At 45.4% G+C, this 25,353-nt stretch overlaps 1 long non-coding RNA gene across 1 annotated transcript in view; it reads left to right on the top strand.

The window, feature by feature from the left end:
• Positions 1–4,462: 4,462 nt before the first annotated feature.
• The window catches only part of LOC126539712 (uncharacterized), a 91,897-nt gene continuing 71,006 nt past the window's right edge, over positions 4,463–25,353 (top strand). The window contains exon 1 of the long non-coding RNA XR_011892675.1: positions 4,463–4,555. This is a non-coding gene — a long non-coding RNA (uncharacterized lncRNA). The remainder of the gene's footprint in view (positions 4,556–25,353) is intronic.

Here is a 25,353-nt window from a genome sequence, read left to right as displayed (position 1 = left end):
AGGGCACAAGACTGCGTGGGCAAGGAAGCCGCAGCAAAAATCAATCAGATCGAATACAGAAAGCGTTGGAGTAGTGACGTACCTGCACGAAGAGGAAGCAATGATTAAACATCGTGATGATGCTGCCGCAACCTGGCCCACTGAAGATTGGATCGATGCGCAGGCTATTAATACTCCTGGTTGCTGACGTCACTGACCGGCAATTGCCAGTAATTGGCTGATCAAGGCCGCTATTTTGTAGCGATGCCTTATGCCTTATTCTATGCTATTCTTATCATCCACCACACACGGCCGCCTGATCCCGTTGATAATGTGGGCAGACCGTCGCTCTGACCACTGGCCAAGCGCGAAAAGCCTGAAAAAGCATAGAATCGGAAAAGGCATCGCTACAAAATACCGGCCCAAGAGGCAGGTCGCCGGGATGACTGGCATGCAAAGTTTGAAGAGGGACACGCCGGCACTATCACTTATCGCAGTGAAAAGGTAGTCCCAGAGCAAACACTCGGTGGAATTCATGTGCCCGGCGAGAAACGACGAAGCAAGGTGAAACGAAGCTAATCCAGGCCATGTGGCGTCCCAGAAGTTGTGATCAGCAAAACAGGCGAGGCACAGCACGAAAAGCAAGCACCGAATAAACATCGTACTGGTGCTGCTGCAACCTGGCCCAATCAGGTTGCAAAAACTAAAAGGCACCACAGCATTACAGAATTCTACACTGATAGTAATTTCTGTATTGTTACTTGTATGCTACAGAAGCTGCCTTCCATATTGTATTAGTAGTTGGACAGAATATGGTTTCGTTTTGCACAGTGGGATTTAGGCACGACTTTTTCTTGTACCTGAATAATAGAAATAAATTGTTTTTGTTTAAAAGGTCAGAACAGACACTGATCTGTTTCTTTAAAGAATTCGTAATACAACAGCTGCTAAAGTGCCGTACAAGCAGTGCCACTTGTGCGCGGCTCTGTGCCCAGAGAAACTTGGGGCGGTGCTCCCGGGGGATGGGGCGCACAAGCAGCAGGCTTCTCCTCACTGAAGCTGTCATGCTGGAACAACTAAACACAGTAGATATGCTATGTGAGCGTTGAGCACAATGAATATTGTCACATAGTAATGACGGTGAAGAAAGCAACAAAAGTTAGAATGATGAAACTACAGTGTCATTGGACGAACTAGCGCCCTCAAAAACAGGCTACACTCAAATAACGGCGACAGTGGCGAACACAGTCGGCGATCGTCGAAAATCTGATCTGCGGGTCAAGCGCGTCAGCTTCTATACACGAGCCATCGAAGATTCCCGAGTAATCGCTGGTGACAGCTTGTCTTCCAGAAAGTGCTACACAATTCGCGTCGCACACGCAATCAGATTACACAAGCTAGGGTGACAACAGCTAGCGGAAAGAACAATCGATAACATTTGAGAAACTTTCCATACATGCGGGCGCGTCCCGCACTGATCAATAACATTTATTAGACGGCGAAAAGCGGTCACCCGAAAACATATATAAGTACAGTATCAAGGCACACCTCTCAAAAAGCATCGTCCCGATGCTACGAACATAACAGACGCGCGCAATTTTCTTGATATACAGGCGGCTTCCTCGTTTGCTTGCTCCGTGGCTTCATACAGATTCTGCCGCTTTAAAGAGCTGGTCAGTTACACTTGCGCGTAGAATCTTACTTTCATTCAGCGTAATTAGCTCGAACTTACATTAGGTAAGAGCAAAGGATGGTTTGTGTAAAACGTGATGCAGTTAGTACTCACTAGACCTTGATTTTCAAAGCTAGGAACGAATAATTCATGGTTTATAAAACGAGACATGATGAATCATGTATATGACCAACAAGTTTACGTAGAAGTAAGACGTTCGGGTTACCAAAAAGTCGTAGTTTCGCCCGAAAGGCGAAGCGTCGATTGCGATAGCAAATTATTAGACCACAATACAAAGTAAGTGTAGTAGATTTATCGGCCGAGAAAGTTGTAAAGAATCCCTTACTAAGTAAATTAACAAGCATGGCGCCATGCACGCACAGGCAAACATGAACACATCGCTCTCGAGGACAGCGGAAACTCGTTGTAGAAACGCATGAGCTAGGAAGCGCGACGAAGTAGCGAGCGAATTCACCTCCCCTTTGTCTGTGGCGTCAACGGGAGGTAAATATAGACAGCACAGCGCATACGAAGCTACGGGCACTTACCGCATGCACTTTGTCGACATCACCGATCGCTTTGAAGATACGGCGCCCGCACTGCCGCGCCATAAAGCGCAACTGCCGTTGTAGGCAACCCCTCCCCCCTTTGTTCCTCGCCTTCCCCACCTCCGTGCTTAGCGCTCAAAACACGGTGCGCTTCCGCCCGGCCTCCTCCCTTCCGCGCGCGCGATCGAACCGCGATCGTCGGCTGACCCTCGCAAGCTTTCACTGTGACGTATGGCGTGCGGCGGCAATGTTATCGTGTTTGGATTTTATACGGAACATCACGGCGACGGCATAAATCAGCTTGAAGTGTCCATATAAGTGCTATCGAAACAAAATAGGCGCTCAAACAGGTGGAAATGGGTTGAAAGTGATCAGCTTGCTTCTGCACACGTTCAAGATCTTCAAGATGTGAGCAATACCTATTGCGCCACGAGGAGAGGCAGTACGACAGATTACTATGAATAAATGCATAATGTAAGGAGACAAGAATTTATGTTTGAAAGTCAGACCAAGTTTTGGTAATAGCAGGAATGTTAAAATTACTGGCATTCCTGCTATGGAATTTCAAGTGTTCATCTAAGATCAGTCAAGGAAATTTTCTGGACTCACATATACGAATGAGGCGCCCATCAGTGACACCGCTGAGGAAGAAACGTTTGGTAATAACTCAGGGGAATGAAATACCATGAATTTTGTCTTGTATGGGTTTAAACATAATACTTTGATTAAAGACATTCTGGGATTTTACGTGCCCAAACCACGATTTCATTAGGAGCCACGCCGTAGGCAGGGGCTTCCGATTAATTTTAATCACCTGGGGTTTTTTTACCTGGACCGAATGCGTGATACGAGGGCGTTGTCTATTCCACGCTAATCGAAATGCGCCAAGCGCAGCCGGGATGGGATCGCGAGCCCTCGCCCATTAGCAGCGCAACGCCACAGCCACTATGCCACCAGGGCGGATTAATGCGTTCGTAAGCACCGTCAGTGACCGTTCTTTATATCGACATTTAGAAGATATTGAAGCGTAAGGGAATTCCCATGTGTGGTGAAAATAGGAGTATCATCAGCGTAAAAGAGAGAGTAAAGATGTTTCAATCGGAGCGGTTAATCGTCATTGAGGAACACGAACAAAACATGCCCCAATATTCAACCCTGGGGAACGCCTAGGTTAGCGATTTTTTGTGTTGAAAGAGAATCATTTGCATGAGGAAGCTGCGTCCAAACATTAAAATAAAAAATTGTGGATTTTCACGTGACAAAACCCCGATTTGACTATGAGGCGCACTGTAATGGGTGCCTCCGGAATAATTTGCACCAACTTTAATGTGCTCCTAAATCTTAGCACATGGGCGTTTTAGCATTTCGGCCTAATCCAAATGCGGCAATTAAAAATAGCTTCGTTGAGGTTGTAAAGGTGCACCATGTATGCGAAAACAATCCGCTTCATGAATATAGGTGATTTGTGATTGTATCAAATGCCTTAGTCAAATAAATAGACACAGCTTCAAGGAGTAGGTCCTCACCTATCACAAGTGCAACTCTATAGAGTCCTTGGCGGTAAGCACCATGATTAATAAATAAGTTAAAATTACACGGCTGTAGGTTACTTTTTCATTTACTGTACTAAAGAACGGTAAAATGTAAATTGGGCATTAGTTAATCCATTCGCGGTCGCCTTTCTTAAAAATAGAAATAAATTTTCGTGCTTTCAAGCTTTTACGAAACAGCAGTTGAAAAAGGTTTTGTTGAATAAATTGCGCCAAATCGGCGGCAGCTCTTTCGATACAAGTTTAATTTTAGAAGGGGAAATTCCATTGAGCCCTGTGGCAGCAGTCTTTCACGATAAGATAGTTTCGTTAACTTACTCTGGTACTGAGGGATACAAGAAAGAAGGAATGATAACTGTGCGTAAATGTGGGCAGTAAGAGTTCTGAGTGAGTATTTTTCACTGTACGTACTGGGGCGCTGAAGTGACAGCTAAAATTCGTCTTGTTTCACCGTAGAGCGGGGAAATCATTGAACGTGTACCAGCAACGTAATTGCAGTAATCGGCTCCACTCGCGACTTGCGAAAATAACACTTTGTAAGCCCCTCTACCATTGTGAAAAATACCCTCTTCTCACTTTCCGCACTTGCCGTGTTATGTAATCGTTCAATTATATAACTTTCGTAACGATCTTTATCTCGCACTGTACCAAACCGAGGTTGTGAAAGCTATGGCGCTTTTGCTTAAGTGAACACTCCTTCCTCTGCAGGTTGATTTACAGATGACGCAGCTTGCCGGACTCAACGACGCTTTCGAAAACCAAGAGCTGAACTACAAGAACCGCTTAACAAGAACATCAAGAGTTTTGTACGTATGCACTAATTTTGTGGCGTAATTGGTCCGGTATCCGTAGTAACCAAAGGCAATAGTATGAAAAATGGGCATAATTTGCAGATGTGAGACAACACTGCACCTGCCGCGGTGCAGTGTTGCCAGTGTGTCTACGAGGTTGCGCTGCTGCGATCGTCGTCACGGATTGGATTCCGGCCGCAGCAGCCGCACTGCGATAGGCGCGGAATGAAAAAAAAGAAGAAAGAAATCGCTCATGCGGTTACCTTTAAATGCACGTTAGGGAACTCCGGGTCGTCAAGATATTCTTGAGTCCGACACTACGGCAAGCCCTATCACCTGGTATTGACACGAAAAGCCCAAAATTTTGAGGTAACATTTTCAACCGAATGTCGGCCTTATGCATCTCCCAAAGTGGAGCCTGTCCAACGACGAAAATAAATTGTCATAAAATATTAATACGCACGTCGTTCCCAACCTCTTACAACATGCAAATAAAGTACCGGTGACACGCCTAGGACGGCGCTTAAAGACAGGCTTTCTTGCGCGCAACCGTGGCATCCTAGGGAAAAAAAGAGTTCGATTGCACTGCTGAGCTCGAGGTCAGGGGTTCGCTCCCGGCTTCTAAGGCCGAATTGCAGTAGAACGCAAAAAAATACTGCGTAGGGCGTCAGTAACTATAATTTCATCTGGCGCTGTAACCGGTTAAACATAGATAAGTAGTAATCGAATGCGTACAAAATAAATTCGGGATACTTATTAAGGGTGTTGCGTTGGGCGAATCGGTTCCGCACAAACCGAAGGGGATTGACGAACACGAGCGCTTCTGTTCGTCCGATCCCTCGTCGTTCTGCTTTCAGTTCGTGCGCAACAACTAATATGAGGTATTTGTGCGTACGCGTGGTGAAGCTGTCCTTATCGCAAGAAATGCAGGCTCGAATCGAAGTGAAATTTGTGCTCTCAACGAAAAACGTACACGATTGCGTCTTATTTTCAGCAGTACGATAGAGTGCGATATACGACACGGTACGCAGACTCATAAATGAAGCAAGTAGTTGGTTGTCAGCTGCAGCTGAGTTACAATTATGGGCGCCATCTGGGCTTGCGGCCAAGGCGAGTTGCGCGCTTGCGGACGCTAAAGCGGCGGTAGAGATTAGGACCGGTAGTGGGCACGTACGTAACAACAACGCGTACAAGCAGCTAGCACCAGCTACAGTGCGCTGTACTACGCTTTCAATCACGAAGCAAAACCAGACGGAAAAGATGCTAGTGCTGAGAAATCTTAAAAGAGTAAAAAAAAATTATATTTCTGCGCGCATATGACATATGACTGAACTGCTGGTGCTCATTAAAGTTCACTCTCTCTCTCTGCGCGCCCAGCCACTGTGTAGGACGAGGCTGCCGTTAAGCTCATTAATGCACTAGGGCCACAAAGTGAAGAAGCCGTGTTGAAAGCAATAGAAAAAAACTTACAAGACGGGCTAATACGAGACATTTGACGCCAACGTAGAATTAATTTAATGTATTGAGGTAGGAAGAAGATACAGTCGATCTTTATAACCGTTGTTCATTGCTTTCGCTAATATAGAGGTTATTAATGCAGGCAAATAAAACTGCAAGCATGGGTAAAATGGCTTATTGGGAGAACGTCAGAACGGATTGAAGAGATGTATTTCAATACTCAGTGTATTTAAATATTGAAAGAAGAAAAGGGACCACTACATGTGGCTTTTTTGGACATTACCGGCGCACACGAAATTGGTAACCGCAACTATTTGTGGGATTGTAGCGCGTACCGACGCCTCTACGAGCTGATACTAAAGGTCGTCGCCCTCGGTCTGCATGACAAAAGATCACGAAAATAAAGTTGGGCAGCGCCTGCTCGCGGCGCTAGCACGGCACGCGCTAGTCTCTTCAGGCTCTACGCTGGTCCTACGCTGGTCCTGTTGTTCTGGCGCTCCGCTGCAACATCTCGGTTCGCTGCATTGGTGACTCCGAACTACGATATGACCGACCCCAGCAACCTACCGCCCTCAGGGAACCTTCCGCCTGATGCTACCTCGCACCCACAGGACGCAGCAGCCCTACAGCTCCACCTGCCCACGTTCTGGCGCAAGGACCCATAGGTTTGGTTCGCTCAGGTCGAAGCCTCCTTCAATCTGCACATCGCCCCGGAGATTTCTCAGTATCGCTACTTAACTGCCGGCTTATCTATTGAGGCTTCTCACGAGGTGGCGGACGCCATTGTGCCCCATTGGGGGATGTTCAGTACCAGCAACTGAAGCAGAGTATTTTAGACCGCACCATGGCGTTTGAGAGAGCGCGCCTCCAGCCGCTGCTCCCCTTCGTGGAGGTGGGGGATCACCGCCCTTCCCAGCTGTTCTGCAGCATGCGACGGCTCCTAAGCTCAAGCGATATCGACGCGAACGGTGCACTATTGAAGGAGCTCTATCTGCAGCGCTTGTCGCAGTCCACCCGCCTTGTCTTGGCGTTGTCTATTCTGGTAGGTGAAGGCATAAGCAACGACTGTATGCAGCTTGTGAGAGAGATTTACCAAGAAAACGCGGGTCGCGTTGAATGCAATGCGATGAGGAATGAGCAGCTAGTTAATATCTCTAGGAGACTAAGGCAATGGTGCCTTTATTCCAGTTGCTCTTTATGAAGTACGTGGTAAAGCTGTACAGGGTGCTAGAAGGAATTAATTAAGGGCTTAATTTCGTACAAAACAGGTGGGCACCATAACATAGCAGCAGCTCCGGGGTTTGTTTCATGCGAGCGACATTATGTTGCTTGCCAACAAAGTAATATGTAACGTGAAATATCTATGGACATGAAGGTGAACTTTTAATATTGAAATTTAGCCGTACAAATGTCCGATCTTACGCTATCGAATAAAAACAGTGAACGCCGGGTGTCAATGCATGACCAATAAATAAAGCGATAAAACAGTACAAGTACCTCGCAGTATGAAAAAGCGAAGCCAATAGGGTATATGGAAGTACAGTAAAAAACAATAAGAGCAAATGGGAAGAGAAACGCTGCCATATTGAAACACTAAGCGCAATGGGCATACAATAAGTACGAGGAGCTCCGGGGTATGTGGAAAGGTGTAATGGTTCCATGACTTACATTTGGAAGTGCGCTTGTTCGCTTGAAGTAACAGGTACAATCAGCACTAGACGGCACCCAAAAGTCGGTGAACGCCTCGCACTGCGGACTCACAGGACGACTACAAATGAAGCCATACGGAGTGATATGGGCTAACAGGTTTTGAATTCATAGCAGTTCCGCGTATAATTGATTAAGAAGACTGAGGAATATGAAAGAAACTACATGGATTTCGAGAGTGTTCAATAACTTGTCCAAGAATATTCGCTCACAGTGCAGAAAAACAACTAGGATTGTAATTAGCAAGTATAGGGCCGGTATAGGAAGCAACATGACAACAAAGAACGTTAAAGGGAAAGTCAGCGAGCCTGAGACAATCTTCTCAGTGGCCACAGCTGAAGAGAAACATACTATGAGTAATTTCGGTTTTTGTGTGTGAACTTAAAGGGAAGCTGAAAAGTCGGTCGAATTAAATAAGACGCTCATATACGGATGCGGGAACCTCATAAACCATGCACGTAAAATTTTGGGCGGGATTTTTCACTTAGGAACGACGTAATCGCCGGATAAAAGTGCGCTGTCGCTCCGCCCCCCGTCGAGCACCGCGCGCTGCTGCTGACGCTGACGGTGTGAGCGGAGACCGGAAACCGCGGCGTAGTGACGTCAGCACTGGTGTTCCGCGCCTTCGCAGTCTCCGCGACCGTGCCTGACGGCGCTTGTTTCTGCGTGCGTGCCGTCATAATCTGCCTCGCTCGAGCCCGCATTCCTTTGTTTGTGTGTTTGTAGAGTGGTAGTTGACGTGCGCAACATCAATTGAAGTGGTGGGCTGGTCATGCCGGCGTTCTGTGCAGCCTACAGTTGCACGAACACCAGTGGCCGCGACGATGTTCCATTACTCCCCGAGTAAGACTTTCTGCTAGCAGGCTTTCTAAACGCAGCGCGAAAAGGTCGGTGCAACGAACGCACAAAGGCGGGACGGGTGCGGGCGGACGGATGGTAACTGGTCTAGGAAGACCTTATGAATACACGAACTCGTCCAAACCTGGATTTTGATTTATTGCTAACTGCTTCGTCTTAGCACGCTGAACGGAAGGTACATGTTCATTTCGCACCCTTGACGCAGCTTGTGTCGCAATCCGCCGTCGATTTTCTATTCGCACGTGTGTTGTGAAACAGCCAACATGCAGCTACCATAATGAAGTGCAAATGTAATGTTTTCATGCGTTTGAAAGCTGGCGCACGCCAGGACGCTGCGCTCCCCCTCGCGCACAGAGAGAAACCGGATGTCTCACGTAGCCTTTACGGCTCCGGTTACGAGTAGCTTGCGGATGGCGCGCTGATGAAGGCCACCACACGTGCTAGAAGAGCCGGAAAACGTTTCCCGCATGTAAACCGCCTGTGTAGATTGCCGACAGCTTTGGGGCAGCGCACAAATGCTGAAGATCGCATTCCTCCTTACGTTCTACGAGGAGGCATGCAGGAACATAACAGTACAGTTGTTTGCCCGGAAGCGAACTCACTGGATCGCTGAATACAGCTTTGCAAAAAAATATACTCACCAAAGAGCATTTCTAACACGAGAAGATGCTAACACTTCGCTTTCGTTTGCGTCGGAAGTACTGCTTGCTACCAGCATCTTTTGCTTCCGGGAGAGGCCGGCTACGTATACATGTAGGGAGCAACACCGAACTTCTCAGAGAAAAGCAAGCTCTCGAAATTTACCATTACCGTCTCACCAAACCACAGCGCCTAAGCACCTTGCACCGTACTTCATGTGTGGCGGCAGCGGCCAGTCCGGACGAACACAAATGTTGACGTCACGAGGCGCCCTACCAATCACAGGCGGAAACGAGGCGCGTGAGCTGCCCGGGTCTGCTGCTGCACTTCTCGTCGAAATAAAATCTGTTTGCTCTTCCTTTCGCTCAATTTCGATGCGATATTCGGATTCGGAGGGCTGAAAACCATTACGTACAGCTCTTCACTCATTTTTTCTTGAAATCTGTTCAGCTTCCCTTTAAACTGCGTTAGAGACAAGACACCGAGATAGATGAAGACAGGACGAACGCAGACTAACAACTCGTTTATTGAAATCACGCAATGCTGCCTCATCCATCTATGCGCATGCCCAAGCCAGATCATAATCGCGTGACCATGGAACACTGCCCCAGCAAGGCCCTATCTACCGCAAAAAATCAAGCTCATTCTTGAAAAGATACACTGACGGTTCGCTGACGCCCCTCTGTAGGTCATGTCTTGCTATTAAGGAAGCTTCCAAGATTTCACGTGTCCTTTGGTCCTTTTCTGGCCCTAACACCTTCGTTTTGTCAAACATCGGCTTGCATTTCTCCCCACATGACCCACAATAAACTGGCATGTGCTTTCCGCTGCCATATTTTATTGACTTGGAGTGCTCCATTAAACGATTGTTAATACATATTCCGGATTGCCCCACATAGAACATTCCACAGGTCAGCGGAAACTCGTACAGCTCCTCTGTTCTTTTTGGTATATGCATGGTTCGTATTGCAGGTTTTCCGCAGGCCCTACTCCAGGCCATAGCTGAGTCGCTGTTGACGGCCATATGCCACCATTCCACCGCGGTTGAGTTAGGACAAAAGACGGACAGACGAAAGCTTGAGGTAATGTCATATGTCCATAAGGTTTCTAATGGGATGAAGATGGTGGCCGGAAAATTCAGTGTTGATGTGATTTTAACGCGACAGCGTTAAGGAGCTCGTGCCGCAGAAAAGCCGGTGTCGTTGGCGTCGGCGCCATTGGCCGTGAGCGAAAAATGCAGGAAGGCAATTTATAAAAAACAACATGCAACATGGGCTGGGTGGGATTCGAACCAGGGTCTCCGGAGTGTGAGACGGAGACGCCACCACTCAGCTGTGAGTTTGATGTTTCAAAGCGGGACAAAAGTGCCTCTAGTGAATGCGGTGTTACCTTAGAAACGAGCCGTGGAATGTTATACTGCGGTGTATATCGGTAATTATGAGCATGTAAATTAGATAAGTCACACTTAAACGCGTAGCGAAGTACGTTTCCGCTGCATTTCTTCTGCGCTTGCCGCGTACCTGCGCGTTTCCGATTGCCGCGCATCTTGCGGCAGACACAGGAGACCCTCTCCTCGCAATGTACGGCGCTGCCCGTACAGATGGCGCGCCACTCGCCCGCGCAACGCGGCTCCTCTTTCCGCTCACAGTGCGATTCCTAGGTGCAGCGTCCGATGCGGTACGCCTCTGACGTGATCCCTGCGCCGTAGCGTGTCTGGTATGAAAGCGTCCCCTGCGATGTGTGCCGTGCTGCTGGCGAGGAGTCATGCGTCTGCGTGGTGCTCCCAAGCGAGATAGAGGACGATCCCATCGAGGCGTCAGCCCCATGATCGCGTCGGCCTTCATGGCGCGTCGCGGTCCGGCTGTCTGTGCCGATCACGACGTTTGGCTCGCGTAGATCGTTTCTCCCTCCGAGACACCGAGTTCTTTGTTTCGTTCCGCTTGCTCAGGCGCAGGTTTCGTCTTTGTGTGACTCAAGAGCATGCCGAGCGAATGAGTGGGCGGTGCGAATGGGGTGCGATAACGCTATCGCGTTCCACTCTTGAAGGCGAAGCTTAAGCGCCTTCCAATTTTTTTCAGGGCCCTGAAAATTGTCGCGGTTATGTGCCCCTTCTAATGTAGAAAAACCGAAAAGTGATGCTTGTGCCATAAAACATAGACGCTCGTATGTACCCGGCGGGATCCGGCGGTAATTTGAGGCTCCACTGGCCTGCTTGAAGACATGGGGTTCCCGGACAGTAGAGGGAAAGTGAACGTACCTGCAATAGAAATTAGTTAAACGTGGTTGTAGGTTTGGTGGCAAAAACGTAGGGAGACAAGAAACAACGGAGGAGCACAAATACGCAGTTCCTAATAGCGGCTAAGAATATTTGATGTTGGGCATTTAAATAAAAAAGAAAGTAAGATAGGCGAGACATGCGACAATATCACTGCAATAAAAGCTTGATGGCGCAGGCCACCAAGCCATGGCTCATGCGACGCCTAACGTCGCAGACATAGCGCTGAACCGTCTCCGATTGTTTTCCAAAAATTGTGTTCAATCATTTTTAGGCTCGTGCTGTTTCTACAAAAAGCGTGAGTAAATTACTTTCCTCGGTATTGTAAACTATCATAAAACCTTCGTGAGTATCTCAGGAACACAGGAATTCCAGACTTCGAAAGATTGACATTACATTACTTTATTTATTACTCGTTTTTATGACCACGTGCTGGCGCCCATGCGAGTGTGCTTCCATTTCTACAAAGGAACCAAACTAAATCCAGTGATATCGTTGTAAATACTCAAACGTAAAGCCTAGAATTACATCCACAGCCTCCTTGTACAATATATTACCTTAGGCAAACAATAGTTTAAACGAACACCTCATTAATTTGCACATTTCTTCAGGTAAACTTATGTAAACAAACCACGTGTTGTTTGAAACACCAAGTATGTAGCACCTTAATCCGTCCGTATCCACGCTTATAAAGCATTGTAGATATGAAATCTCTATTAGGAGGTAGGTATTAACACCTACAAACAACTTCTGAGCATTATTTTACAAGGATTGATTCAATAATTGTTAAAATCTGCATGTAAAGTTTTGTTATTCGGGCGTTTTAGCTCTTTGGGGGCCGCCATCTTGTGAATCACAACACACTAAGACTTAGGACAACGAGCAATCTTTGGATACTTACAGGGCACGGACAACCTCAGGAGCTATATGGTAAAGCATCCTCGACTTGGCAATGGGGCAAAAAGCAAAAGAGTAGGACAACAGTATTGCGGTGACACTTCCCTCATTTTCAAAGGAGCAATTCGGGAAAAAAAATAAAAAAAGGGGGGACCTGCAAATTGAGCAACGAGCTGAAAAAAACCTTCCACAGTGAGACAAGTGCAGTTTCACAGTGTGAACAACTAATTGTAACTTTAAACCAGAATTTCAGCGCCACAAGAGATGGGCAAAAAGAAGAGCGACGAGAGACACTAAGTGAAAATGCCTGGTTCAGGAGGATCCTCTCAAAGACGAGAGAGCAAGGAAAGGTAGTGCATCTCTAGGCCTACGAAAACGAAAGGCCTCTCCACCATGATTACAGGTGATATTAATGCAAAATAAAATAAAGCATGGGGAGGTAATATTACAGATAACAGAGAAGAGTTAATTGAATTCATCATTAAGAATGACCTCATAATAATTAATAATATGAATAGCAAACCAACATTTGATTGTAATAGAGGGAAAAGTTGGATTGATTTAACATCAGTATCTTGAAGTATGCATAAACATATTTGGAAGCGGGAAATTATTGCAGATGCAACCAACAGTGATCATAGGTACATAAAAATTCATATATTTGGAACAATGTGTGCTCCAATATTTAAAACAAGAAATAGAGAAGTAAGAGCTGTAGAACTTCTAAACATAAATTGGGAAAAAGAGGCAGAAAATTTAAATTCTTCGCTAGAATTAAAAAAAATATTGTTAATAAATTTTACAATACACTAGTTGACTTGTATAAAAATATCAAAACCGATTCACTACAGAGAAAAAAACAAGGCGACATATGGTAGAGAACCGAGTTATAAATACAAAGGAAAAAAGTTAGAGCAATGAAAAGGAAGTATAAAAAATGCCGAGGAGATTTACGAGAGATTTACAAAGATCAATATTGTAGAGAACACTACTCATATGTGGAAAATTTGGCCAGAGCAAAGAGCAGAAGTTTGGATGAATTTATATCCAGACCAACTAAAAGTCCTTTCAATGTAGCATACAAACTGGTTAGAGATCAATTAAGAGCCCCTATCATGATTGGTAGTATACAAAAAGAGGACAGTTCAAGAACAAGTGCATTAAGAGAGACGGCAGAATGTATTTTAGTAAAATTATGCAAAATTACCGATCCAGTAGTACTGTTACGAATTCGACGGCTAGACGCCGAGGGCTGCAGGACGACCGGCCCAAGGAACAGACGACCCACGCAGCGCGAGGAAGACAAATACGTTTATTCTTTCAGCGACGCGCTTTTTGAGCGCTAAGCAGCCAATCAGGGAGTGGCAAAATAAAGAAAGATATCGCGGCAAGCGGGGCAATCTTATCTGCAGATTCCAACGTAGAATGTGACCAGCACCGCGAATGTTACAGTTGGTAACGGAGAGGAAAACTTTAGTAAAGAAATTGGGGAAAATCATCAGTATAAGGAGATGTTGAATTTACCGAATAGGAGAATTCTGTTATTAGCGGTTTAAGAAAAGATGTAGCCGTAGATCATGATGGTTTAAGAACTGAGATAATTCAAACGATGTACAAGAAGCATAAAAATTATTTCAGCATTTATTCGACTACTAAAATATAATACGGAAAAAAAATTTTGCAAAAGCCAGGAGATTGTAGGCAAACAGCCTATAATTTTATTTTTGATAAATGTTTTAGAGAAACTCTTTAAGGATAGAATATATCTTCATTTAAATAAAAAGAAATTATCACGAAATCAATATGGTTTTTAAAACAGCTTTGACAACACATGCATAGGTAACATGAAAATGAAAGTGACAAAAAGCATTATTAGATAAGCAAGCAGTCCTACTCATATCACTAGGTATAAAAGCGCATTTAATTCTGTAAACATAAAGGTGATAACAGAATATTTATTTCAGAACAAATGTCCAGTAAACTTAAAATAACTATTGGCAGCGATAATGAAGAATAGATACGTTACATATAAAATGCGGAATTAGATTTAAAACATAGGCTTAAGCAAGGCTCACTAGAACTATCACCTTTAAGTTCGCTATTGTGGAGAATTTGATATCAAATTTGTTAATTAAGAAACTTCCAGAAAACGGTTACCTACAAGCTTTTGCAGACGATGTAACAATAATAAAGGTCAATCGAAAAGAAAACTTCAAGAAGTATCAACTAAAACTCTACAAATAACAAATAACTGGGGAGAAGTAAAGAATATACATTTCAATTCTGCGAAATCGCAATACACGATGTTTAATGGAACCTACAAGACCCCACAATCCTAAAATTTGGAGGTGATAGAATTCAAATAGTAGATAAATTAAAAATTCTTGGGGTAATTTTTGATGCGAAGTTTAGCTTTAAGCAACATCTAGAATACATAAAAGAAGAAATGACAAATCTAACAATTAACACAAATCAATTTACTGGAAAAAATGGAGGCATTAAAGGCTAACAAATGCGAGATATATGCCGAAAGGGTATAGAACGATTAATAACATGAGCTGGACCAGTATGGTACGAAAATAGAACAGTAATTCTTAAAAATTTAAATCAATTCATAGAAAACCTCTATTAGGAATAGCAAAAGCATGTGGCTAACAGTGCGCCTAACGCTTTGGCAAATCCACCACCAGTAAATCTATTAATTCAGAAAGAAATACACATGTTTAACCTTTTACATAGAGATAAACCATTTCATTGGAATAAACATTCACAAATGAGAACATATTGAAACGGGCAGAGATATAAGGTGAAATGGGACTGTGTTTACTTTACACAAGCTATGGCCGGTAGAAAGAGTATGACTGAACGTTAGGTTAGCGCCACTACGTCGTCTCCTTCGTCTTGTGGGTGATCGTCGTCTTTGTGCCTCTCGTGGCGCCGTGCCATAACCCTCGGTGGCGAAAGCGGTGACCTGGCGCCTTCTTGATGGCGGCCGCATGATATGGCTTGCGACGACCCACATGGACGATGTCAGTCGACGTAGACGACGGCTAAACATCGGCTGGAGCTACTACACAAGTCACAGCGCTCAAGTGTCGGACGACGCGGTAAGGGCCCGAGCACAGGGAGAGCAGTTTTTCCGATAGACCCGCACGCTGTGAAGGAGTCCAAAGGAGGACAAGGTGGCCGGCAGAGAACTGGACATCACGATGATGGTTGCCATAAAGAGACTTCTCTCTTGCCTGCAACTCAGAAAGGCGACGGTGGGTAATCTGGCGTTCGGCTGTAGCTAAAGCGTCGCGAGCGTACTCAGACGGGGACTCGAGAGCAGTTGGCAGAAGCGTGTCGAAAGGCAATGTCGGGTCATGACCAAAGAGGAGAAGGTGGAGTAGAGAGTGGTCTCATGACGTGACGAGTTGTACGCGAACGTCACAAATGGAAGCGAGGCGTCCCAGTCACGATTATCTGAGGATAGACTCAACAAGAGCATATCTGTAAGTGTTCGCTTCAGGCGTTCAGTGAGACCATTCGTTTGAGGTTGGTATGCTGTTGTAAACTTGTGCTTCATGGCTCAAGAGCGAAGTAGATCTTGAATAACCCGAGACAAAATGTAGCGGTCCCTGTCTGTCAGAAGCCGGTGAGGAGCTCTGTGGTGTGAGATGACGTCTCGGAGCCAGAAGTCTGCATGGCTCGCGTGACGGCATAGCGGGTTGAATAATTCGTTGCAACGTCGATGTACTTATTTCCAGCTCTAGAGTTAGGGAAAGGGCCCAACAGGTCGAGGCCAACACGATAAAATGATTCGGTCGGTATATTAATTGGCTGGAGGGTTCCAGCCTGAAGCAAAGCAGGATTTTGTCACCTTGGCAAGGTTCGCAAGCAGCGACGTAACGTAGCACGTTACAGTAGAGTCCCGGCGAAAAAAAAATCGTCGCCGGACACTGTCGGAGGTCCTGGAAACAGCTCGGTGGCCAGCGGTGTTGACATCATGGAGTTGCGCGAGTACAGTTGCCCCCCGGAGATGAGAAGTAGCGACTATCAGCAGCTCATGGCCTTCTCTGCGCAAGTTTCGGTGCTATAATATGCCTTCCAAAACGCGCAACAAGCTAAGCGAGGTGTCTGACGGCTCAGAATGGAGGCGGTTGATGAGGTCGCGCAAGGACCTATCACGTGCTTGCTCCTCGCCGATGTTGTGTAATGCGGAGAGCGTAAATATTCCAGCAGTTGCATAACTAGAGTCAGGAGTGTCAACGGGTTGCCGAGGCAAACAATCGGCATCCTGGTGTAGCTTACCGGACTTGTACATTACTGTGTAGGTGAATTCTTGAAGACGTAGTGCCAGCGACCTAGACGACACGTTGGATCCTTAAGTTTCGAGAGCCAACAGAGAGTGTGATGGTCCGTGGTAACAGTTAAAGGTTGACCGTATAAGAACGGCCGGAATTTGCTCACGGCCCAAAAGAGTGCGAGGTACTCGCTCTCTGTAATATAGTAGTTGCGTTCAGCGTGTGAAAGCAGGCGACTTGCGTACGCAATAATATTTTCATGCCCACGTTGACACTGAGCTAAAACCGCGCCAATTCTATGGCCACTAGCATCTGTACGGACCTCTGTTGGGCAGATCGGTCGAAGTGAGCAAGAATTGGCAGAGTAGTGAGCAGGGTGATAAGGCGTTGGAAGGCAGCAGCTTGGTCAGGACCCCATGAAAAGGGGGCCCCTTTTTTCAGAAGTTCAGTCAGAGGCCGAGCAATGTAAGCAAAATTTCTGACAAATCAACGCAAAAAAAGATTATAAGCCTACAAAGCTGCGGATGTCTTTGGCACAGGTCGGCACAGGAAAATCGAGAACAGCACCAACTTTTGCGTGATCGGGGCGGACGCCAGATGAGTCGACGAGATGACCGAGGATAGAAATTTGGCGGCGACCAAAGTGGCACTTCGAAGAATTTAATTGTTGCCCAGCAGCACGGAAGACGGAAAGAATGGACGAAAGGCGTTCAAGGTTTGCCGCGAAGGTCGGCAAGAACACGATGACGTCATCGAGGTAATAAAGGGATATAGAGCACTTAAAGCTGTACAAGAGCGTGTTCACTATGCTCTCGAAGGTGGCTGTAGTGTTGCACAAGCCGAATGGCATGACTCGAAACTGGATGTGATTGTGGCGGTAGTAGAACGTGGAGCGTGGAAATGAGGGCTAACGATAATGGCAATACCGAGAAATGTGCCCCACACCGCTACAATGGAAGCATATGGGTCTGATGTTCGCCATTGGGCCGGATCTCGATAGCATCGAAACGTCCGTGGAGGTCAATGAAGAGGGGCAGGGCTAACCGGAGGGTGTGTTATGGAGCAAACGGGTTGAATTCCTGCGTTGGCCAGTTCTTCGCGGACAGCTGCGTGGATGAGGGAAATTGTCGATTGCGTATCTTCAGAAGCTCGCGCGAGAGAAGATGGCGACGCAGCCTCGATTGCGCGCCGCAAATTACGGACAACGCTATATGGAGTGGACGGTTAAAGGGCCGAATGAGCGTCTTCGCACGACGACGTAGCGCCGGTGTTGGGAAGCCGCACGAAGTGCCCGGCAAAGCGGCGGCGCTTTGCGTCTCCGAAACCTCTGTTTTTCGGATAATTCCCTCTACCTTGGAGGAGTCTTTAAAAACGAGCAAGTTAAACGCATCATCGGCGATTGCTTTCAGAATGTGCCTCACTTTGTCCGCGTCGGCCATATTAACATCGACGCGGCGGCAAAGAGCTGTGACATCAAGGATGTAGGCAACGTACGGCTCGGTATCTGTCTGAGCTCGACATGATAGGTCTCTCGCAGCGGCGCACTTGCGACCAGCGAGCTTGCCGAATAGGTCCTGATGTTTTTTGCTCGCATACGTCCCAGCTGGTCAACTCTTTTTCGTGCTTATCATACTAGGTGCGTGCGGGTCCCTGGAGGCAGAAGAGATTGGCGAGCATCACTGTCGGGTCGCATCGAACGTCTGCAGTGACGCGTTCGTATATGCCAAGCCATTCTTCGGTGTTGACTTTGTCGGTGCCGTTACCAGAGGAGGTGCCGGGGTCACAGGGATGGGCCAAGACGTCTGACGGTTCCGGTGTTGCAGATGCTGACGGCCTGGGTGCGCCCGGTGCTGACAACGTGCTTAACCCAGCGACCTCGCCCTCTGTCAGCATGGCAGCATGGCCGAGGACAAGCCAGCTGCGGAGTTCCATCCTGTGCAATACCCAGCACCTCCACCAAAATGAAACAGACAGAGATATGTGGTTAAATGGGACCGTTTTTACTTTGCATAAGATATGGCTGGTACAACCAGTATGGCAGAACGTTAGGTAAGCCCCACTACGTCGTCTCTTTCGTCTTGTTGGTGATCGTCGTCTTTGTCCCTCTCGCAGTACCGTGACAATATCAAGTATACTAGATAAATTGAAAATTCACATTACAAATAGTCAAGTATGCTTTTAGAACATAATTAGATCAGACTATTCAATACAATATATTTACCAATTATTCTTGTGATTTAAATAACCCAGGAGGAGCATTCATAGTTTTCAAAAATTTCTCTCAAGAATTTCCAACAAAACAGCACTCATTACCAAAATATAATAACTTTGATGCCGAAGTTATCGCTATAACAAAAGCATTAGCATACATGGAAAAACAGAATGCATACAGTTCTCATATAATTACATATAGTCTGTTAACATTAAAAGGCAATAATTGTCCTTATAATTTACATTCATATATATATATATATATTATCAAAGGAAAAATTGCAAAGGTGAACGAGAATCCTCACATAGTGTTAACATATATAAAAGGACACAGTGGAAACATGGCTAATGATTATGCAGACGATCTAGCCAAGAAAGCGATAATGTAGGGCGAGAAAGTAGATTTGCCCCTAGCTAAAAAATTTATTGGTAGTCACCTAAATACACAAATATATATTAACCGGAGTACACAGTGGAGACAAGACTCATATGCATAGTAGTTAATCAGAGAATGGATTGGAACCATTGAACAAATTCGAAATTTATTCTTGGCCAATCATAACATATCACAATTTTTGACAGGCCATGGCCGGTTTCCGCACGACCTGCAGAGGTTCAAAATTAGGGAAAACAGTGTATGTATTTGCGGTAAAGATCCACATTCTTTTTAGTATTATTTAGCAAATTGTGTAATAACTAAATAGTATCGAAACCAACTAATAATGAAATTTGGACATATGTGCAGTACTGAAAAAACTAAAACTATATATGACAAAGATGCACTTTGTATTTTGGAAGACATGGTAGATTATATAAGTAAAAATATTAGTAAATAAAGAACAAAATTGAATACAATAATGCAAATTTAAACAGAAAAAAAAAGACAGTAAAATCCAGTTTGATTCTGTGTTGCATAAATAAAAGGGCAGAATATGAGCTTATATCAGTGAAGAACAATGCATTGAGAAAATCAAACAGTTGATAATCATTTCGGTTCACAACATCTATTGCACTTTCGGTCAATAGCCGAAAACACGCAGCACACATCGTAAAAATTGAAATATCATTCTTGTTGTGAAAAACTCACGACTAATATATGTATAATTTCTCCCATCATCCCATCTGTACAAAACACTGGATAAATATCTACATAACGGTATGACGGCCAAACCACCACTGAAGTCAACAGAAGTATTATCTACTACTTTTCTGATATATTCGGTATGACGGCAACGGTCACCACCGAAGTCAACAGGAGCATCATCTACGAATTCTCTGACCATTCGGTATGAAGGCTACGGCTATCACCGAAGTGAGAACAGTATTACCGTCTATGAATTTGTTGACACACTCGGTATGACGGCAAGGCTACCATTGTAGCCAAAGCAATATCCACATGAGTATCATATATCTATTTTCAGTAAGATGGCTGGCCATCACCGTGGAAAATGAAAATCAAACAAACTGCCTATTCAATTCGATATCCAAACCTACAGAGATATAAAACGAGAAAAATAGTATCTCCCTTCCCCAAAAGAAGCAGGACATCCTCAAACTGGAATTAAAAGTACATAAAACAACCTGAAAAAAGAATCATTTTCTCCAATCAGTGTACTTTGTAAAATAAAACGAACATTTGTATCTTTAGGTATAGCCATTGAAATCCCATATTTTATTATGATAATGAAGATAAGAACAAAATGTATGTGAAATAAACCACAGAAGCAATAATAGCTAATGAAACGAGCAAAAACAAGAAAGCAATCTTTCGAAAGCAAATGAATGAAACATCATTTATAAAAAGAAGGTGCCCTGTACATACTAGAGGGAAAAAACAACCTTGAAGGAAAAAATAAAAAACAAACAAGAAAAGAAAAACTAGAACAAAGTAAATGAAATCTCATATCATTGCATTCCCATTATGAGTAAATATGAGTTATGAAGAGAACATTATAAAGGTATCTGCAGGCTGTGGAAACTGGTAAAAGGGGAACAAGAAGAATACTATTTGCTCGAAGAAAAAGACATAACAACTCAAGACAGAAGACGTCGGTAACCGAAAACAGCACAACACAAGACAGGCAAGAGAAAACAGGGAAGCTTACTGGAGTATAAGCAGCAGAAGAGTTTAATGTACGTCAGGAAAACCCACACGGAATAGCTTTTGTATAAACTTGCATGAAACAAAAACAGAAGAAATTTTGTGATTCAAGATACCAAGCCATATCATGTATATCATTAAGTTTATACAATTTTTCGATAAATCCCGCAACCGCCGCACCCCTGGCTGTGCTTTCGCAATGATGACAGGCTCCCTCCCCCCCCATTTTTTAATGTACATACAACAATTTTTCACTACGGTCCTTTTTATTATTTTTACCATTTGGCAGCCTCCAAGCTTATGGCAGCAGGCAGGGCGTACTTTGTCGTTTTAATTATAATATTTTATTTATAATGCCCAACAGAGTTTTGATGTACGTAAAAATGGTATGTAAAGTAAACCACAGAAGCAATAACAGGTAGTAAAACGAGCAAAAGCAAGAAAGCACTCTTTAAAAAAAAATGAATGAAACATCACCATTTATATAAAAAAAGGTGCCCTATACATATTACAGGGACGTATGAAGAACACAGTAGCAATACTGTGAAAGACGAAACTAACTTTTATTGGGCGAACCTGTGCCCACTAAAACAGGCTACACTTAAAGAACGGCGACAACGGCGAACGCAGTCGGCGATTGCCAAAACCTGATCAGCGGGTCAAGCGCGTCGACTTTTATAGATCAGTCGTCGAATGTTCCAGCGTATTCGCTGGGACCCGCGTGCCTTCCACAAAGTTCTACACCATTCGCGTCGCGCATACATGCAATCAGATTACGCAAGGTTCGGCGACAACAGACAGGGGATAGAAGCATCGATAACATTCTAGAAGCTTTCTATACATGTAGACGCGTCCTGCGCTGAGCGATAAGATTTCTTAGACGTTAAAAGCGCTCACCCGTGAAAGATAAACGAGTTCACGTGTCAATATTCTTTAAAAAATTTGTGACCTGAATGTTGCCGTGTTGGGGAAACCTTGGTTGCGAAAATATACCAGCAGAAATACAGTATTAGGCAGGGTGTGTTGAATATGTGCTGAAAGCGACAATATGTATTGCGCTCTTATTGCTCTCTATTGGCGGCCGCTACATTGTCTGAAGATGTGCTTTGTGGTGAAGAAATACTGCGATCCTGCGCCCGTTTTGATCATATTTACAAAGTTCTACAAGCTTTGCAAACGCAACACAACTACATCACGTGTCTGGATAGCTGGCAGTAATTATGCCAAAAAAATTATTGATATCGGTGGGCGAGTAGTTCGGCTTCAAATTCATGGGCATCCATATGGAGATGCGGTTCAAGTAAAAGTACATGCTTGAAATCATTACGAAGAGTGTACAAAAGAGATTTATTTCTGAAGGATTAATTGAAATATTTTTTGTTGTAGGCGACAAAAAATTAACCGACGAATACGGTACTCTCCAATGCCAAATTTCAGCGCAACTCTACGCTTGTTTTCATTTAGCGATATATGACGCAACTATTTTGAGAGATACATGTAGCAGAGTCGGCGATTGCCCAAAATCTGATCTCCAGGTAAATGCGCTGGCTTGTATACATGACTCGTCGAAGGTTCCAGTGTTATTGCTGGGGCCGCGTGGCTTCCAGAAAGTGTTACGCAATTCGCGTCGCGCATACAATCAGATTACAGGACAATCCGAAACCAAGAAAATCGAAACAAGTGCGAACAAGGCCAAACCAACCTAACCAAACAAGTGCGAGAAGACGATAGGACGATAAAGAGCGGATACCAGATACGAGTACGCATCCAGCGATCGGCTGGGCCCGCATGACACCAGTTTCCCGCGCACGTCACTGAAGAAACCGCTCTCATTGGTGTCCGCCGTTCCCGACTCGCGTCTTTCATATCCCGCTCCGCGTTCACTCTTCCATCTTTCACTGTGCTTGTTGGCTTGGTTACGCCGCCGACGTTCGGCGTAGGAACGGATGAGCTGCGCTCTAAATTTTATGTTTAGCGTCCGCCGCACCCTAGCGCGGCGGCCCGTAAGCCCGCTTCACCTCGTCGCACAGTTTTCTCAGGCAACGGAAAAATGCGGCGGCTCCGAGGGCGGCGACATGGTATGCAGTTTTGTGTTTTCACATTGCTGGCAACTTGAAAATAGTGTGGCTAAGGTCGATGAAAATAGGTCGCAAAACTTCGGGCGAAAAGCGGTTGAGAACAAATTGACATCGACATCAGTAAGGGTGCTTTCGGGAGCAGTGATTGAAGCACGACTATGTTTGGAGGGAACGAAAAAACCTTTTTAATAATTAAAGCGAGGCACATTTACATTCACTGAAGGAAAATAAAATCCCTGGTCCATTTTATATATACGCGACGAGTAAATAAAAGTTTATTTTATTTTATTAATATCAATAAATAGATTTTTTCATTGATAGTGCTTCTCTGCCTTATCCACGTTTTCAGAGCAAGATAGGCAACATTCTTCGCATGTGTGGGGTGGCCAAAGCGTAAAGGAATGTCGAAGAAGAATTGTTGCAGGGCGGGAGCTCAAACACCGGCGAGATCGTGCCGGCGATATGCTTCTGATCATTCCCCGCAAAGCCTCATCAGCAGGAGCAACGGTAGCAAAAATGGATCGTCGCTTCGGCGGGAAATTTCTCGTTGTCATCCTTTCGTTTGTCGTGTCGGTGTTTTTTTCCACTCGATCATAGACGCGTAAGCGACGAATTTCGTCAGCAGTGCAACATGTGGTTTAAAGGCATTTCGCTAAGGTTTGGAATGCCCTTTGCCGCTTATATTGCTTTTCGCTCCTTTACCGCTTTGCGCTAGCTTGGCAGCATGACTGCACGAGTGCATTTTGTTGCATTATAAAGCTACTGAAGTTTGCAAAAACTGAAATTGTGGGTTTTAATATGGTCCGACCACGATCCTCGCACCAGCTGTCGCGCACTTCGTGTTTTTAGATCTATTTTATGCGTGGCTTCACACATGTTTAACTGTTGCTAGTTGCTTCATGCATAACTCGTGTGGATTCTTTTGAGCTGCGAGGTTTTCCCCCTGCCTCGTTTGTAAATGGTATAAATCACGCTGCGTCTGATTGGCATGATACCAAGCAAGTGCTTCTTGAACAGCTTTATTCCTTTCGCCCGAGCGCATCTTAGATATTGTGGTTTTTTGGGGGGAAATGTGTTTAGAAAATCGGTAATTCAGGGCGAGAATTTTTAATAGCTGCTGTATATGGCATGTTTGTTCCATTTCTCGCGCAAAAGTTCGCGTCACGTTTGGGAAGTCATCGCACCTCGATGCTGTCTGAGCAGTCTTAACACGCCGAGTGATTTGTTTGTTTCACAACGTAGTCCCTTCTTACATGTGAATATTGTGCTCAACCGAATTCTTTCTTATTATGCTTACGCCGCAGAGGACCAAACCCTGCCTTGCCGTCAGTGCTCATCTACATTGACTGGCGCTGCTCTGCCAGGCCGACACTCGCTTACGCCAAAGGCACAGACCCACTTCGTCGTCGTTCTCGCGGCGGCTCGTCCCTTGAGCATCGCTCAATGATATCGTAATACTATCCCCCCCCCCCCCCCCCCCCCGGCGGCAAAAGCGCCGTCACGGTGCTGTTGAACATCAATGGCGCGTGGAGACTTGTAGGGATTGAGTCGGGCGATGTGGGCAATGTCACTGGTTGTCACAGCGGAGGACGTAGTGGGCGTGGCTAGAACTATTTCGTAGGTGACATCGGTCACTTGGCGAAGCACACGATATGGGCCTGTGTAGCAGGAAAGCAGTTTTTCACAAAGGCCAACCTTGCGCGATGGTGACCAAAGCAACACGAGGGTGCCGGGCACAAAATGGACATCACGGTGACAGAGGTCGTAGCGTTGCTTTTGTTTGCCTTGAGAGACTTGTAGACGAGCGCGCGCAAGTTGGCGAGCATGGTCAGCATGGGCGATAGCATCACGGGCATAAGCGCTAGGTGAATCTGTGGCGGACGGAAGCACAGTGTCAAGTGGTAGCGTCGGTTCACGGCCATACAAGTAAAAAGGCGAAAAGCCATCAGTTTCGAGACGGGAAGAGTTGTACGCAAAGGTAACGCAAGGTAGAGCCTGGTCCCAGTCACGGTGGTCGTCTGAAACGTATTTGGATAGCATGTCTGTAAGGGCGCGGTTCAATCGCTCAGTGAGGCCGTTCGTTTGAGGGTGGTAGGAGGTGGTCAACTCATGCTGTATTGAGCAGGCACGCATGATGTCGTCAATGACTTTGGCTAAGAACGTACGGCCACGGTCTGTTAGCAGTAGACGCGGAGCACCATGAATCAAAATTATATCATGCAGGGGGAAGTCCGCAACATCAGTTGCGCAACTGGTCGGAAGAGCGCGGGTTACGGCGTAGCGGGTCGCGTAGTCCACCGCGA

This window comes from Dermacentor andersoni, chromosome 2, assembly GCF_023375885.2.
Source record: "Dermacentor andersoni chromosome 2, qqDerAnde1_hic_scaffold, whole genome shotgun sequence".
NCBI lineage: Eukaryota > Metazoa > Arthropoda > Arachnida > Ixodida > Ixodidae > Dermacentor > Dermacentor andersoni.
The sequence above is the reverse complement of the archived record's forward strand: the minus strand, read 5'-3'. Positions and strand labels throughout refer to the sequence as shown.